This window comes from Melitaea cinxia, chromosome 25 (assembly GCF_905220565.1).
Source record: "Melitaea cinxia chromosome 25, ilMelCinx1.1, whole genome shotgun sequence".
Classification (NCBI taxonomy): Eukaryota; Metazoa; Arthropoda; class Insecta; order Lepidoptera; family Nymphalidae; genus Melitaea; species Melitaea cinxia.
This window is the reverse complement of record NC_059418.1, coordinates 225850-243871: the sequence shown is the minus strand read 5'-3', so window position 1 is coordinate 243871 and position 18022 is coordinate 225850. Positions and strand designations below refer to the sequence as shown.

Sequence of the window (18022 nt, the reverse complement as noted above, 5' to 3'; positions counted from 1 at the left end):
CGTTATTTGATTAGTTTATTTAACATTTGATGTGGTATTAATATTTTTTTTTTGACTAGTAAGCCTTTTCAGTCGTGTATCGGAGCGGACACTCACACTTTTTTTAATTTTTATTCTGGTCTATACTTACTCCACAGGCTTCGGAGTAGCGCTGATTGAAATGCCATCGCTGCAGCAGACCAAGGCCGTATCGAAGGTCAGTGAACAAAAGGTCGGCTTGATACCGTTGTTTCTGAAAATCAACGAAATAAATTTTGTTTAATTTGGTTATCTAAAAGACAAAAGCCTCAGACTAACTGTCTTTAGGCCCTTGGGCTTTTCACTCCAATTAAAACTTTTGAATTTACATTTTTGAATTTTATACATAAGATAGGTATATATTTTTTTTTACATCTCGATAAGTATAACATTAATTACAGAGTAAACCCCAGCTGCGTGTTGGTTACACACACACACTGTTTTAAACGATTGCAAAACAAGGGGGAGGTTCTCACTTCGATTGTATTTTTCTATTGTTCCCTCATAACTTGTTACTGGGTCGACCAGTCTCGACGATTTTTTTTAATCGAAAGGTAGTGCGTGTCTTGTGGTCCCATTTAAATTTAATTGCGATCTAGCAAGTACTTTTTAAGTTGTATATCATCATCATCATCATCAATTCAGCCTATCGTACGGCTGTAGCCACGCAGCACAAGTGTAAAATTAGTATGTATCTAATACTTAATGCGTAATTACTTGATTACTTTTTTGTTGACCTACGTTGTATTATACCGCATAACTTTTCACTGGGTGTACCGATTTTGATGATAAACATTTTTGAATATCATATCAAAAATTGACCGCTCCAGCGGGATTCGAACCCGCGTCTCCGACTGACCGTGTCGGAGCTCTAGCCAATTAAGCTATGGAACGATGTACCCGCCAGAGTGAAATTCTTGATATGATGATTTTTATTTTCGATTTAAGCGAAACGATGCGATTTTGATGATATTTGATTTAATCGAAAGCTGACATTTGTTTTGTAGTTTTTTTGTTAACTTTATCAACATCTGATGGCTACTTTTTGAGTAATCTTTGATAACGAATATTTACTTGACTATTTTTCCTCTACTTACGTTGTATTACTTGTCGATGTAATTGAAACCGATTTTTTTCGTTAGCAAGTAAACATAATTATTAGCATCTAGAACGGCCAAGATATAGAAGAAGAAAAAATACATAATGTCTCAATTAACTACGTTACTGGTTAATTTCAAATAAACTTTAAGATTTGAAGCACTAACTGGTAAGCTGCCCGAGCGGAGTCACATTTGGAAGCTTGCTTGCAGACACCAGCTCGGTTTGTGTCCTCTATCACACAGGCGTCACCCACTGCAACAAGTAACTAAATGAACCCTTTACATTCTACAGAAAACACATATATTAGTTCAATAATAATAATATATCTCTTCATTTCAGCCTATCGCAGTCCACTGCAGGACATAGGCATCCAGAAGTTCGCGCCACAAATGGTGTGAACTCATGTGTGTTACCCATAATCACCAAGCTGAGCAGGCGGGTTGGTGACCGCAGGGCTGGCTTTGTCGCACCGAAGACGCTGCTGCCCGTCTCCGGCCTGTGTTTTTCAAAGTCAGCAGTTGGATGGTTATCCCGCCATCGGTCGGCTTTATAAGTTCCAAGGTGGTAGTGGAACTGTGTTATCTCTTAGTCGCCTCTTATAATAATAACACCTACGGACTCTTATATAATACCTACGGAAAGAGAAGAGGTGGCTATTTTCTTTAATGCCGTAGCCACACAGCATATATCTCTTCAGCTCTCACTACTGGGCATAGGCCTCTTTCCCCGTGTAGGAGAAGGATCAGAGCTTCCACCTTCCAACTGGGAAAAAAGCCTATGCCTAGCAGCAGGATATTATAAAAATTAACTGGATATTTCATTACAGCCCTCCCGAAGTCTCATGAGATTAATGGACAACCCCCTAAGCAAGTACTTACAGTTCTGAGAAGATCCCGTTTGACAGCTCAAGAGAAAAACCAAGCACGCCGCGAGTAACATGATTGACTTTAAAATCTGAAAAAGGAGAATGAATTGTAAATGTCAGCTCCGACACGCGACTGGAAAACAAATATTATATATTTATAAAGACATCGCGTGGTTAAACTTTACTATCAGAACTGGTCTAACAGTTTCTCTTGATCTCTCTTCCGCAATTTTTTCATACACGAGCCTGAAATCATTTCTTAAGGAGTACGCTTCAGCCTGTAACATCCAAACACCCAGACTACCGCAAACACCTGTATGGCCAATACAAATGTTTGTCATGTTCGGGGATTGAACCCGCAACCGCCAGCGCACAATCCATGGTACAGGTACAATCCATGGTTGTGACCGTTGCGCCTACTGTGTGGCTACGGTACTAAAGAATATAGCCACCCCCTCTCTTCCTGTGGGTGTCGTAAGAGGTGACTAAGGGATAACACAGTTCCGCTACCACCTTGGAACTTAAAAATCCGACCGATGGCGGGATAACCATCCAACAGCTGGTAGCATCCAATGGTATGGTATTCAATATGATCGAAAGAGATAGGCGTGTGACCTACCATGAGATTTAGGCATGAGATAAAGACATAAGCATGAGTCAAATACAATCAATCCTACATGTGTGTGGCCCACAGTCACCAGGTTGCAGGCGAGTCGGTGACCGCAGGGCTGGCTTTGTCACACCGAAAACGCTGCTGTCCTCTTCGGCCTGAGTATTTCAAAGCCAGAAGTTGGATTGTTATCTCGCCATCGGTCAGCTTTTTAAGTTCCAAGGTGGTAGCGGAACTGTGTTATCGCTTAGTCGCCTCTTACGACACCCACGAGAAAAGAGGGGGTGGCTATATTATATACTGCCGTAACCATATAGGCCAGTGTTTAGTAGTAGGTACCAGGCGATCATAAGTTACATGCAGTCGCCATTTACTTAGTAACCAAACCTTTGACCTACTTTATCGCACATGTTAAGTTTATCTAAACAAACAATGTTGCATATATTTCCCGCATCCGTGTCTGACATTCGCGTTTTAAATGTATTTGTAATGAAATACGTGATTTTAGTTACAACTAGCTGTGCCCGCGACTTCGTCCGCGTGGAATTTAACAAAAAAGTTATTGTTCAGTTCGCAGAGTTATAAAATAAATCAATACATATAATAAAATGGTAGGAAAGTCAAAACTGTACATTGAATATTTTTTTAAAAGAATACTTGGGGTGTGATCTACAATCGATACCGAAGCCAAAAATATAGTTTTTAGAATTTTTGTCTGTTTGTCTGTATGTATGTCCGGGGTAAACTCAAAAAGTACTGCATGGATTTACTTCAAATTTTGGCACGAATATTATTAAGAAGTCGGGTCAACATATAGGCTATATATTATCACGCTATCACCTACCGGGAACGAGCAGTGAACCTTCATTTCTTCAACGCATTCTGTAACAACGTGTAATCTAACGACGCATATTTGAATGTTGTTGTTATTATGTTAATAACCATGCTATAAGCTAGCTTCACACAATAAATAAATAAAGACATTCTGTAGTATATTTAGTATCAGCATTGAACCTGTAGTATATCAGCATTGCACCCGTGCGAAGCCGGGGCAGGTCGCTAGTAAATTTATAAAATAAAAATAGCCTAAGTTACTCCTTACTACATCAGAACAAACAGACAGACAGATAAACAAAAATTGTAAAAAATGTCATTTTGGTATATATACCGTGTATATGTATTAGTGAAAAGCGGTTATTTTAATATTACAAACAGACGCTCCAATTTTATTATCTTTGATTTCAATAATAAATTTTATTATATTAAAATCATTTTGTGATATAATTACGCGGGTAACTTACCAGACTTGATATTAACACAAGAGAAAAGATGTCAAAATGTTGGGTCTCTATCGAATTGAAAATTAAATTTAACGTGACAACGTCATAACAAAACATCTCCTCGGACGTATAGGTCATTCGAATGGCTACCACTGAGCGTCATCCTTTTTCGTGCACGCCGCCGGCGTTAAACGATTTAGTAGAGTTCTTACGAGCGGCATGTTGCCAAAGGCAAAGGTAACTGCAGCCGACACGCGTCAGTCAGCAATGGACATTCGAAAATAAATGATAAACTTTTGCCCATTTCTTCGTAAAATGGGTGTAAAAAAATGTCCATTTTGATCTCTACTAATTAATATTTCTTTAACTTTATTTTATCGTTTGTGTCGTGTATGTATCCGAATTCCAAAAAAGGCGGAGGTTCTCAATTCGATTGTATTTTTTTTATGTATGTAACTTCAGAACTTTTGACTGGCTAGACCGATTTCGACAAAAAAATTTTTAATCGAAAGGTGGTATGTGTCATTTTTATTTAAACTTATTTGAGATCTAATAACTACTTTTCGAGCTATATCTAATAATTCGTATTTACTTGACTATTGTTTCGTCGAACTACGTTGTATTATACCGCATAACTTTTTACTGGGTATACCGGTTTTGATGATTTTTAATGCAATTGAAAGCCGATGTTTATCATGTGGTTACATTTAAATTTCATCGAGATCTGATCACAAATTTTTGAGTAATCTTTGATAACGCATATTTACTTGACTATTTTTTCGTCTACTTACGTTGTATTACTTGTCGATGTAATTGAAGTCAGTTTTTACCAAATACCTACCTAAGCATGGTTTTACAGGTTTAGTGTCTCTGTAATTATTATATACATCATCATTACAGCCTATACAGTCCACTGCTGGACATAGGCCTCCACAAGTTCATACCAAAAATAACGTAAACTCATGTGTTTTGCCCATAGTCACCACGATGGGCAGGCGGGTTGGTGACCGCAGGGCTGGCTTTGTTGCACCGAAGACGCTGCTGCCCGTCTTCGGCCTGTGTATTTCAAAACCAGCAGTTGGATGGTTATCCCGCCACTGGTCGGCTATTTAAGTTCTAAGGTGGTAGCGGAACTGTGTTATCCCTTGGTCGCCTCTGACGACACCCACGGGAAGAGAGGGGGTGTCTATATTCTTTAGTACCGTAGCCACACAGTACATTATATACAAGATAATATTAAATTTATAATATGTATTTAAGAGTTTCTTAAAAGAGTAACTATGGAGTTTCTCGCTGATTCACATAATTGTAATTATATGTAATTAATTCAAAATTACGCGTTTCAAAATGGTTATTCAATACAAAGTTATGATAAAGAAGTTTTGATTTTGAATTAATTGGACAAATAAGTAAGTAGCGAATAAGCAAGGCAAGTAAGTGCTTTTGAGTTATCTCTTATACTCTGACTAGCCCGTTAGCGCAGTTTGTAGTGACCCTCCTTTCTGCTCCGGGAGTTGTGGGTTCGATTCCCACCCTAGTCTAGGTGTAGTATATATCTCTTATAAATAAAAGTCTCGTGTCACAATGTTAGTTACAATACTCCTCCGAAACGGTTAGACCGATTTTTATAAAATTTTGTGTGCATATCGGGTAGGTCTGAGAATTGGCTAACATCTATTTTTTATACTCATAAGTTATAAGGGGTTAAGGGGGTTAATAGCATATATGGGAAAACAACGTTTGCGGGGTCAGCTAGTATATTTATACTCGCATATGTAGGTAACATTATAAGTATGTTTATCGAAAACAAATTTGTAGCTATACCAGTTGGCTGTTACCTATAATACAAGCATTAAGTTGCTTACTTTAGGAACAGACGATCGTGTGTGTATTGTGTAGATATTTATTTAATAATATTTAACTACTAGACGTGCAACGCGGTTTCACCCACGTTAATTTAAGAAAAAAGGGGTACTAAGATATTTATAATAGTCTGAAGTGATGAATTTTAAGGAGGAGGAGGTTATCAAATATACTGTATTTCTTTAATGTATGTTATTTTAAAAAGTTTTACTGGGTTGACCGATTTTGATGATCCTTTTTTTAATCGAAAACTGGTACTTGTTTTAAGTACTTTTCGAGTTATGTCTAACTAGCTGGTACTCGCAACTTCGTCTGCGCAGGATTAGTAAATACTTCGAGTAGCTAATAATCTAAGATAATAATCCTCTCAATATCTATCTTTATACCGAAATTCATCAGAATTGGTTATGCGATATAAAAATCAATTTGTTACCACCAAATGTGCATTAGAAATATATTATAAATTTTTATTGTATTTATGGTTCACTGTTTTTGTGATAATGGCTTGCTCATAAAAGATAGATATTTGCTGTCACGGACTTTTTTGTAGGACTAATTAAGATAAATATTTCTCTTAAATACATTATATACGTGTAAAATCTACAGTTTTTGCAGCGCACGCCAGAATAGCTCGCAGACGACAGATTTTTCCGACTTACTTGACAATTATCGTTATATTTTGAACAATTCACACACTATCTTTAAAAATTATAGCCTATGTGTTATTCTAATGTATAAGCTATATAAATCCATTTGGTAGTTTTTTGCGTGAAAGAGGAACAAACATCCATACATACATACATACAAACTTTCGCGTCTATAATACTTGACTATTTTTTCGTGGACCTACGTTGTATTATATACCGCATAACTTTTGGCTGTACCGTTTTTCGATGATTCTTATCCTAATATAAAGATGATGCTTGTTTTGTAGTCGTATTTAAATTTGATCGACACCTAATGACTCCTATAATCTTTGATAACGCGTATTTACTTGACTATTTTTTCGTCGTACGTTGTACTTGTCGATGTAATTGAAGTCGGTTTTATTTTCGTTTGCACTTATTGACTACAATAAGAACTATCAAAATCGGTACTACTTGTGAATAGTTTTGAGTTAACACAGATAAAAAAGTCGAATCGAATTACCAAACTCCTTGTTTTGACGTCCATTACGAAGTATATTATTTTTTAGTTATTAAATTAATGAGTAATGAAAAACAATACCGAAATGTAAGAATCATTAACTTTGAATCTATAAAGATATAGAAGGACCGTAATCTATATATATAAATGTCTGTCTGTCTGTCCTTTATAGTATCGTACCAATCGTTTTTAATCGTAATTTTGACTCGAACTTGAATTTTATAATGGGTTCAATCTATGCTCTATTTGCGAGGCTTGTGTTAATTGTTTCAAATTAATGAATAACAAAATCAACTATGCATATGATCATGTCATAACCATAAAGGTTTCTGAGTTAGTATAATAGTGTAAACAAAAGAAAAAAAGCCTAGCAACGCAGGTACAGCTAGTGTATGAAAACAGAGACGAGTCAATTGTGTACATTGAAATATAACTTACCGTATATCCGTTATCAGCACATAGACACAGCGATATTATTTAACTAAAATATTATTTATACGACCCGAAGACACGACTGCGAACGGCGTTTGTTTGAGACCGGTTTGTTTCGCACGAGCGTTTTCCTCACACGAAGGGTGGCGGCAGACGGCGAGAGAAAACGCTCAGGAAACGCTGAGGAAACGCGACGGATCGAGGCAAAGGCCAGATAATCGTCCCGGGGATAGTTTCGTAATCAAAAACTTGGTTTATTTTTAACCGACTTCAGTAACGGAGGAGGTTATTCAATTTGACTGTATATATGTATTTATTTTATGTATGTTCAAGGATAACTTCGTCGTTTATGAACCGATTTTGATAATTATTTTTTTGTTTGAAAAAAGATATCCCATGATAAGGAAACCATGTTTTGAAGATGGATCCCAGAGACATCGTGGGAAACTCTCGAAAATCGTAGTGTCGACTAGTGAGTTTGGTAATTTTTTTCGTCTACTTACATTGTATTACTTGTCGATGTAATTAAAGTCGGATTTTTTCTTTTGCGAGCGAACACAATTATATTTATTTCTTTAAGACAATTTAACCATTGATTCTAATTAAAAATCATAAGTTTTATTATAAAAAAAAACTAATCCACAAAATAATATAAATAAAATAAGAAAATAAAGAGGTTTTGCTTCAACAAAACTGTAATATTTTTTCGTTAGCTGTGTAGTTCTTATTAAATTTTAGGCCGTTTATAAAACGACCGTTTCTCAGCCAACAAAACGCGTCACGTGCGACCTTCCTAAGACCATCTTAAACCAGAACACATAAGTACACCGCTACGTAGCGATACAATTAACATAAATATTATAATATGTTTTTTTTCTGATCAAAATATTGGTCATTAGTGACCGACTTCAAAAAAAAGAAAATAAATGAAAGGACCTCCTTGTTCTCAATTCGTTTATAATTATTTTTGAATTAAACCTTCACACTTGACATGGGGAGTAAGCTGGTGAATGTGTGACGAGATCATTACGAAAAGTGCGATCAGGCGAAGCGAACGGAGCAAGAGAGGTGCGAGTTCACATTTTCTTTCTATCTTCCTCTCATAGCCAGTTACGTTTCGCATATCTAAGACAGGCCTATTGTGCAGAAGTTTTATTTCAGTCGTGTGGTCTAAAGCACACACTGCTCGGCATAGGCCTCTTACTCCAGTCATCTTTCATACTCTGTATTTACTTGACTGTATTTTTTTTTTTTTGTATGAAATGTACCGATTTGAATGACTCTATTTCTCGATGTTTTATTCGAAAGCTGAATCTTGTGATCACGTGTAAATTTAAACGAGACCTAATGAGTAGTCTCAATCAAAATCAAAAACAGCTTTATTCAAATAGGCTCCAAGAGCTCTTTCGAATCGTCATTTTACAAATTAAAACTTTAAAAATAAATTATTATAATTTTAGAAGTGAAACAACCGCCGATTCGGAATGTAGATTCTGCAGAGAAGAATCGGCAAGAAACTCCGCAGTTACTCTTTTGAAAAATAATATATAAACTGTGTTTTAGTACAAAATTAGTAACATGTTGCATAAAATACAGCGTCACTAAGTCCACACATCTTTATCAACTATGTAATCCTGCACCGAGTAATAAGCTTTATCTATTAATTTATTTTAGTAAAAACTTTAAATTTATGTTGAGACAATTCCAAAATCGTTTGTGGAATTTTTTATTATACATGCGAATACCGTGACTCAGAAAGGAAACGTTTACTTTGCGCAGTCGGAAACTTGGAGTTACAATTTTGTTATTCCTTCTGAGTTCCTTCTCGTGTTTGCAATGCGATTATTACTATTTATTTCAAAACAATGAATATTCTGGTGAATATACATAATCTATATCTATAATCTATAATATATATAAACGCGAAAGGTCATTCATCACGAAATCTCCGAAACTATAACACCTAGATACTTGAAATTTGGCAAGTAGGCTCCTTATAGGACGCAAACATCCGCTAAGAACGGATTTTACGAAACTCAACCCCTAAGGGGGTAAAATGGGGGTTGGAAGTTTGTATGAGAGTCCCATGTTTTTGACGTAAGAGACTTGAAATTTAAAATGTAAGCTCTATAGATAGATGGTGAAAAGGTGTCCAAATAATGTATCTTTAGAAATCAACCCCTTTTTGGGTTAAAACGGGGGATAGTAGGTCGGCTCACTGATCACGAAATCTCCGAAACTATAACACCTACAAACTTGAAATTTGGCAGGTAGGCTTCTTATAGGGTGTAGACATTCGCTAAGAACGGGTTTTAAAAAACTCGACCCCTAAGGGGTTAAAACGGGGTTTGGAAGTTTGTATGAAAGTCCTACGTTTTTGAAGTAAGAGACTTGAAATTTACAATGTATGCTCTATAGATGGTGAGGAGGTGTCCAAATAATGTATATTTAGAAATCAACTCCCTTTTGGGGTTAAAACGGGGGATGTTAGATTGATTCACTCATCACGAAATCTCCGAAACTATAATACCTACAAACTTGAAATTTGGCAGGTACGTTTCTTATAGGGCGTATACATTTGCTAAGCACGAATTTTATGAAACTCTACCCCTAAGGGGATAAAACGGGGGTTGGAAGTTTGTATGAAAGTCCTATGTTTTTGAAGTAAGAGACTTGAAATTTAAAATGTATACTCTATAGATATTGAGAAGGTGTTCAAATAATGTATCTTTAGAAATCAACTCCCTTTTGGGGTTAAAATGGGGTATGATAGGTTGACTCACTCATCACGAAATCTCCGAAACTATAACAGCTACAAACTTGAGATTTTACAGATAGGTTCCTTATAGGGCGTAAACATCCGCTGAGAACGGATTTTACGAAACTCGATCCATAAGGGGATAAAACGGGGGTTGGAAGTTTATATGAAAGTCATATGTTATTAAGGTAAGAGACTTGAAATTTAAAATGTATGCTCTATAGATGGCGAGGAAGTGTCCAAATAATACATCGTAATCTATATATATATAAAAGAGAAAGGTCACTGACTGACATCACGAGAACTCAAAAACCGCTGGATGGTCCATCCATCCAAGATGGACAAAGATGAAATTTGGCAGGGAGGTAGATTATAGTTAGTAGACGTCCGCTAAGAACGGATTTTGCGATATTCCATCGCTAAGGGGGTTTAATTGGGGTTGATAGTTTGTATGAAACATATACAGTAGCAACAAGTTCGCCTGATAGGTTATTAATACTGCAGCCTGAAAATAAAACTAAAAATGTGGTGTATAGAGAGGTTTTATAAAAATAACTATTAAATTATACTAAATTGTGCCTTTGAAAAAGTTACTCAGAGTGATAAGCATTTCAAGTGACTGAAATAAAAAAAAAATTGCGTTAAGCATCTTAATAGTAATGCATATCTTCATAACCACGCGGACGTAGTCGCGGGCAACAGTTAGTGTATTATAAAACAAAGTTCCCAAAAGCGTATGTGACCGATTCCCTCAAAATCTACTTAACGGATTTTCATGCGGTTTCACAAATGGAGAGAGGGCTTCAAGAGGAAGGTTTACGAAACGGAAAAGCCGATTTTGATGAGAGTTTCACTGGAAGTTTGCCGGGAAAACTTTGTGACAAACTGATTTCAACGCGGGCGAAGCTGCGGGCACAGCTAGTATTGTTATAAATGTACTGCGATGCAATTGTTAATATGGTTATACCAGATATCGCGTAGTTTAATTACCTAATTATTTTTTCGTCTACTAACGTTGTATTACTTTTCGATGTTACTGTACTCGCTTTTCCTTTTTGTTAAACACATTTACTGCAAAAATAAAATGGAGTATCCTCTTTAACAGACGCGCAGATACGGTATCAAATTTATTACGGGAAGTGAGGTCGTATTAAACAACGAAACAGGAGTAACGCTGACTCGCTGAGCGGCGCTTTACAGCGCTTTAGCTGTAGCGAGATATATGTATAACAGAATACCAGCGTTAACTGAACCCATACCAATAACAAGATTCGATTTTTGTTTTGACTTTAGCGTTGTAGAACTTGTTTTACCGTTTGAGGATCACACTATCTGAAGGATAACGGTATCGGTGATATTTGTATCAGCAAAACGTGAATCTGAGAATTTTAGTTTAATAATTGAGGCAAGCAACGCCGCGTTGGCGCAACGGTCACAGCCATGGATTGTACCTGTTGTGCTGGCGGTTGTGGGTTCGATCCCTGCACATGACAAACATTTGTGTTGGCTATACAGGTGTTTGCCGTGGTCTGGGTGTTTGTGGGTCCTTGTGGGTCTCCCAACCGTGCCTCGGAGAGCACGTTAAGCCGTCGGTCCCGGTTGTTATCATGTACACCCGATAGCGATCGTTACTCATAGTAGGGAATATATCCGCCAACCCGCATTGGAGCAGCGTGGTGGATTGAGCTCTGATCCTTCTCCTACATGGAGAAAAAGGCCTATGCCCAGTAGTGGGATATTACAGACTGAAGCGACTACCACCTTGGAACTTAAAAAGATGACCGATGCCGGGATAACCATCTAACCGCTGGCTTTGAAATACACAGGCCGAAGACGGGCAGCAGCGTCTTCGGTGCGACAAAGCCAGCCCTGCGGTCACCGACCCGCCTGCCCAGCGTGGTGACTATGGGCAAAACACATGAGTTCACGCAATCATTGATGAGTGATAGTATTATAAAACATAAGATGATTTTTTTTGTCGCAAATAAATTCCAGTCACGTGTCGTCACGGACACACACTATGTTTCTGAAAGATTTAATCTCAACAAACATGTTTTGTTCAAAGCTGCGGTCAATATTAATTTAATATTTAACTGCGGTTACTGTGAATTTAATTAAGTCATCTTCTGTACCGTGAATAACATTAGAATGACCGCAATCCGATTATGACAAAACAAACAAATGAACAATAATTAAGTTTAACTGACTTCTTAAAAAGTAGGAAGTCACTCAGAAATTTTAATTATTTTTAAGTCTATTTTATTTGAGATCTAACAAGTATTGTTTACGTGCAAACGAAAAGAAACCGACTTGAATTACATCGACAAATAATACAAGAAGGTAAAAAAAAAATAGTCAAGTAAATACGCATTATCAAATCCTTATAGCTATATTATCCTGTATTTAGCATTATCCTTAAGGAAATAATGACGCTCCGACAAGCCTGTGAACGCCGCAGAAGGCTTCTGAGCTTCTATGCTCAACATCGAGCCCACAACAACAATGCATTATCAAAGATTGCTCAAAACGTAATCATCAGATCTTGATCAAATTTAGATGTAATAACGAAACAAGCATCAGCTTTCGATTAAAATAAAATGCATCAAAATCGGTATACCCAGCAAGAAGTTATGAGGTATAATACTACGTAGTTCGACAAAAAAATTGTCAAGTAAATACGCATTATTGGATATAACTCGAAAAGTACTTGTTAGATCTCAATTAAATTTTAATGAGACACATGACACGTAACAGCTTTTGATTTAAAAAAAATATCAAAATCGGTCTACCCAGTCGAAAATTCTGAGGTAACATATGTATATAAAGAAGAATACAGTTGATTTGAGAACCTCCTCCTTATTTGGAAGTCGGTTGAATATCTTTTTCACCGTTAAGTATAACAAATAATAATTGTGTTTGCTCGTAAACGAAAAAACCGACTTGAATTACATCGACAAGTAATACAACGTAACTAGACAAAAAAATTAACAAACGCACTAGTCGTCACTACGATACGACGATGCCATCCTGATCTTGGTTTCCTTATCATGGTACACTTGGGATATCTCCCCATCGAATTGAAAAACCTCCTCCTCTTTTGAAGTCGGTTAAAAAATTAGATTAAAAGAATATTTTATTAGTATAATCTTAATATATATAAATCACGTGTCACAATGTTTGTCCTCAATGGACTCCTAAACCACTTAACCGATTATAATAAAATTCGCACACCATGTGCAGTTCGATCCAACTTAAAAGATAGGCTATATTTTATTTTGATATATTATGTTATTATTATATTTCAGGAAAAAATAAGGTGATACGAAGTTCGCCAGGTCAGCTAGTTATAATATAGGTCGTTCAACAGCTACGTAAGGTATCACAAGGAGTGGGGGGAGGGTAAAGGATACGTCACGTGTATTTATTCCGTTGAACGCGCGAATCCTAAAGCAAACAAACGATCCACAAACACCCTGCAGCCTTTATATGTCTAGAAATTTGCAACACAATGCTTGATTTTCAAAATTTAATTAAATTTCATCTGTATCTATACTAATATAACAAAACTGAAGAGTTTGTTTGTTTGAACGCGCTAATCTCAGGAACTACTGGTCCGATTTGAGAAATTCTTTCAGTGTTAGATAGCCCATTTATCGAGGAAGGCTATAGGCTATATATCATCACGCTAAGGCCTATAGGAGAGGAGCACCAATGAAGAATGTTTCAAAATCTGGGATTTTCCTTTTAAGAGCTTTCCCAGTTAGCCCAAAGAAACTGTTCCTTGCGGACAAAGTCGCGGGCAGAAGCTAGTTTAAAGATAATATTCTGAAAATTTTAATTTAGTACCCACAAAACAAATACACGTGACTTTTGGGTATGGAGTTATGGGTTATCATACCTCACTAACTGCTGCGCTGTGCGGTTACGGCAGTACATAATATAGCCACCCCCTCTCTTCCCGTGGGTGTCGTAAGAGGCGACTAAGAGATAACACAGTTCACTACCACCTTGGAACTTAAAGCCGACCGATGGCGGGATAACCATCCAACTGCTGGCTTTGAAATACACAGGCCGAAGACGGGCAGCAGCGTCTTGGGTGCGACAAAGCCAGTTGCGGTCACCAACCCGCCTGCCCAGCGTGGTGACTATGGGCAATATTTGTGTACATTATATTGAATAAAGCGCATAATCGTCTCTTCAAGAAATATTAGCAATCTCCTTCGTGATTTCCTCTTAGAGAAAACACTTTGAAATGTATACCGTTTGAGAATTAATAGCAATATCGTTTTTGCCCGCGACTTCGTCCGCGTGGTATTTAAAAAATCTTGTTCAGCTCGCAGTGGGCAAAACACATGACTTCGCGCCATTTTTGGCTCGAACTTGTAGAGGCCTATGTCCAGTACTGAACTGCGATAGGTTGATATGATGATGTGTGACCTCACTAAAGATCACCAGGAGGGATTAAAAAAGAATACAATCGAATTGAGAATCTCCTCCTTTTTTGGAAGTCGGTTAAAAAGTTGCTAAAAGCATCACGACTAAACGAGTTTAGTTAAAAGAAAAATTTTGATTCCGGCCAGGATCGAACTGGCGGCCTTCCGCGTGTAAAGCGGATGTGATAACCACTACACCACGGAACCCTGATCGATTGTGGTTAAAATAATTGAAGTGCTAATTCGTAAATATCTCTTTTTACTTTTGAAACAAAGTGATTTCGTCTATACAGATAAATAAAATTGGAGTGTCTGTTTGTAATATTAAAATAACCGTTTTTTACTAATTGCATATGGGTATAATATACACGGCACATATACCAAAATAACATTTTTTTTTAAATTTTTGTCTGTTTGTTTGTCTGTCTGTCTGTCTGTTTGTTCCGGCTAATTTTTGAAACGGCTGGACTGTTTTTGACGGGACTTTCACTAGCAGATAGCTGACGTAGTAAGAAGTAACTTAGGCTACTTTTATTTTCGAAATTTATTTCTTTTATAACTCTGCGAACTGAACAATGCGTTTTTTGTTAAATTCCACGTGAACGAAGTCGAGGGCACAGCTAGTTGTAAATAACAATGAAATTTATAGTTAAAAACTAAAGGAGAATGCCCACCGCAGTATGGACTTTAGTTTCGCTTTGAAAAATTTTGTGCCATGATGATATTTACCACATTTTGTAGGTTCCTTAGTGTACATTTAATTAAAAAAAACGCTGTTTCTCTAGCTCGACGGGTATAAGGAAAAAAAGTCACAACAAAAGTGGTTTTCTTATCCTTCATTCATTTTGTATTTTTATTTACATTTGAAGTTTTAACTATCTGTAAATGTTTTAATATGATCTGAATGCAAGTAAGTTAATACTTCAGTTTGCATATACTCTAGATTATTGAAGATATTTGACACAACAAAGATATTGACTTTCCCTTATAGACAGGTTGTTAACTTATGCACAGGTTGTTTTAGAATTTGTGTTTTTAATCATTTAACTATGACCCAAGAAACCTACAAAAATATTTCAGATAAGACAGTGAGGCAATAAATAAAAAACAACTTGTGTATACAAAATCATTTTTTTAATAAGTAAATACTACATTGTGCTATTCTTTGTAAGATAACTATGGGGTATTTATTTGACACCTAGCAAACAGACTTACAATCGTTTTGTAGATTAAACAATCAACAATTGGGATTGTATTGTGTAAAACAAACAAATAAAAATGAATAGGTACTTTCATTTTGAAATATTTTAACAATTTAACTTATTCATTTTCAAATGAGAATTCATTAAATATGTCATCTAAAAACTGGGCCGGAGCAGTAACATCATTATATCTGCCCCACCCCAGGTACCACACCACACACATAACATGGGCACAACAACCTACAGTTCTGTTGCCCACAAGACAGCTGCAGCAATAACCTGATATAGCTTCGACACTATTGGCAACATTTTCATCTTTACTTATCAACAAATATGCATAATAAGTTCTGCCACCAATATGTCGAGACTTTATTCTCCCTCTCAGTAAGAAATGATTTGTGCCCAGAATAAGAGGAATATCTTCTTCAATTTCGTTATTAATTTCTATTGTGTAAGTGCCGTTTGTTCGTAAGTGCTCACCGTAATATGAAGAAGCTTGCTTGAGCTGGTATGTCCCTAATGCAAATCTTTTCAAATCAGTTATGCTAAGTCTTGGGAACTGATCTAAATGTGGGTGGCGAGCATCAATGCTTACAAACGTAGCTCTTCGCCTATTATAATTTTCAATTCTTACAGTATTAGCAAGAACATTATCTATATGTAACCTACGTACCGCAATTGCCAAATATTCTGCTGCTTCTGGTATGTCTTCAATAAGTGGGTGCAATTTATTTGTTAAGGCACAGCCGTTCCGAAAATCGATCATTAAATGCTTAGCAGCTTTATTAAAAAACTCTTGGCGAAACAGTTTGAAGTCGCGTTTGAGACGACCATTGACCACTTCAACTACCCACCTACACATTGTTACACATCTCGACTTATTTGCTTGTTGTGTCGTAAGTTGATGCTCGCCTTCTGATAAAGACTCAGGCATATGAGCTTGATAGCCATATTCTATCAGTTCAGGTATTACATCCCTGAAACCTCTATCTAAAATAAAAATATCCCCCTCTCTGAAATATCTTCTCATTTCACCATTACTATTTTTAAATTCATTTCTCATAATGGTAGCATCATTCACTGTCGCTCTATATGGACCTAAACAATCAAGGATATGGCCATCACAACAAACTATCATGAACGGCTTCACCAAATTAAGATGTTTATGTAAGCTGAAGGACTCTTTTTGAAATAAATAGTTGCTACTGCTTTGTACGTACACATATGTAGCATCACATATTACAATAGCGGGTCTCATTTCTGAAGAAGGATTAGGATTCCCGAACAGTCCTTCTGGAATTGTTTTATTCCTAGCTGCAACTTCTTCCACTGTCATGTGATTAAGGCCTAAATGTAAAGGAACCATTTCTTGGCTCATGCAGTTTCTTGCCTTATTCATATGTCTTTCTAATGTGCTTCGGGGCATTTCAAATAAAGAACTGAGCCTTTCATTGCTATCACCGGTACGCAATTTGGCCAAATAAATACTTAATGCCACACTTGCAGAAGGCACTTCATTGTGCAGACTAGGCATTTCTGCTAAAAGTTCATGGAACTGAGCAGCTGTAACTCCAAGCCAATACTGGCAGAGATTGGGTGGCATCATATTTATGTTATTGAAATCCAACGTTCTTAAATTAATTCTCTCCATCATATTCAGCATGTGATCCATCTGTGATGCAGTAAAATCCCTAATATTAGATTGTAACTGCTCCCAACAATCATTTTCTAAATGGTATCTGCATACACGAGCAGAAGATGGAATGTATAATCTATAGCGACATAATAACATTTCCTTCACTCCAGTTGGTACCAATAAACGTTCAACATTTTCACATCCTGAAAATATACAATGTCTTGAGGTTGCTGCAACACGTGAATAAGTTTGTGATATTATTCTAGCAGTTTCTGGGCGTTGTGGGACCGAAATATGTGGAAGTGGAGGCGTCATAGGTATATGTGGTGGTTCTCTGTTATCAGTTTCCTCATTGAAGGCTTCAATAGGTCTATTGGCATCTTGCCGCGTTTGTTTTTGAACATTTCTCCTAGCAGCAAGCCAGCATGCAGTACAAACTCTATTCAGATGAGAAACCTGAAATTAAAATATTTGTTAAGCAATATATTTATAAAAATCACTACAACAACTAATATTTTCTAAAAATCTTATCTTAATATGTATGGGTATGCTTTGATAATCATAAAGAGTACATTTTTCACTAAACAAGGTTGTTTAAAAAGGGTGTGAAAAGATTATTATGGGGTCGGCAATGCGTCTGTGATGCCTCTGGTATTGCAAGTGTCCATAGGCTATGGT

At 36.6% G+C, this 18022-nt stretch overlaps 1 long non-coding RNA gene and 1 other non-coding gene across 2 annotated transcripts; both read right to left on the bottom strand.

Annotated features, from left to right (window-relative positions):
- Nucleotides 1–195: 195 nt before the first annotated feature.
- LOC123666275 lies at nucleotides 196–7413 on the bottom strand. Its single transcript, XR_006745198.1, has 4 exons — nucleotides 7322–7413; nucleotides 1998–2073; nucleotides 1284–1371; nucleotides 196–232 (listed from the first exon to the last, which is right to left on the bottom strand). It is a non-coding gene; the product is annotated as an uncharacterized LOC123666275 (long non-coding RNA).
- A 7227-nt stretch (nucleotides 7414–14640) lies between these two features.
- Trnav-uac lies at nucleotides 14641–14713 on the bottom strand. The gene has a single exon. It is a non-coding gene; the product is annotated as a tRNA-Val (tRNA).
- Nucleotides 14714–18022: the final 3309 nt, after the last annotated feature.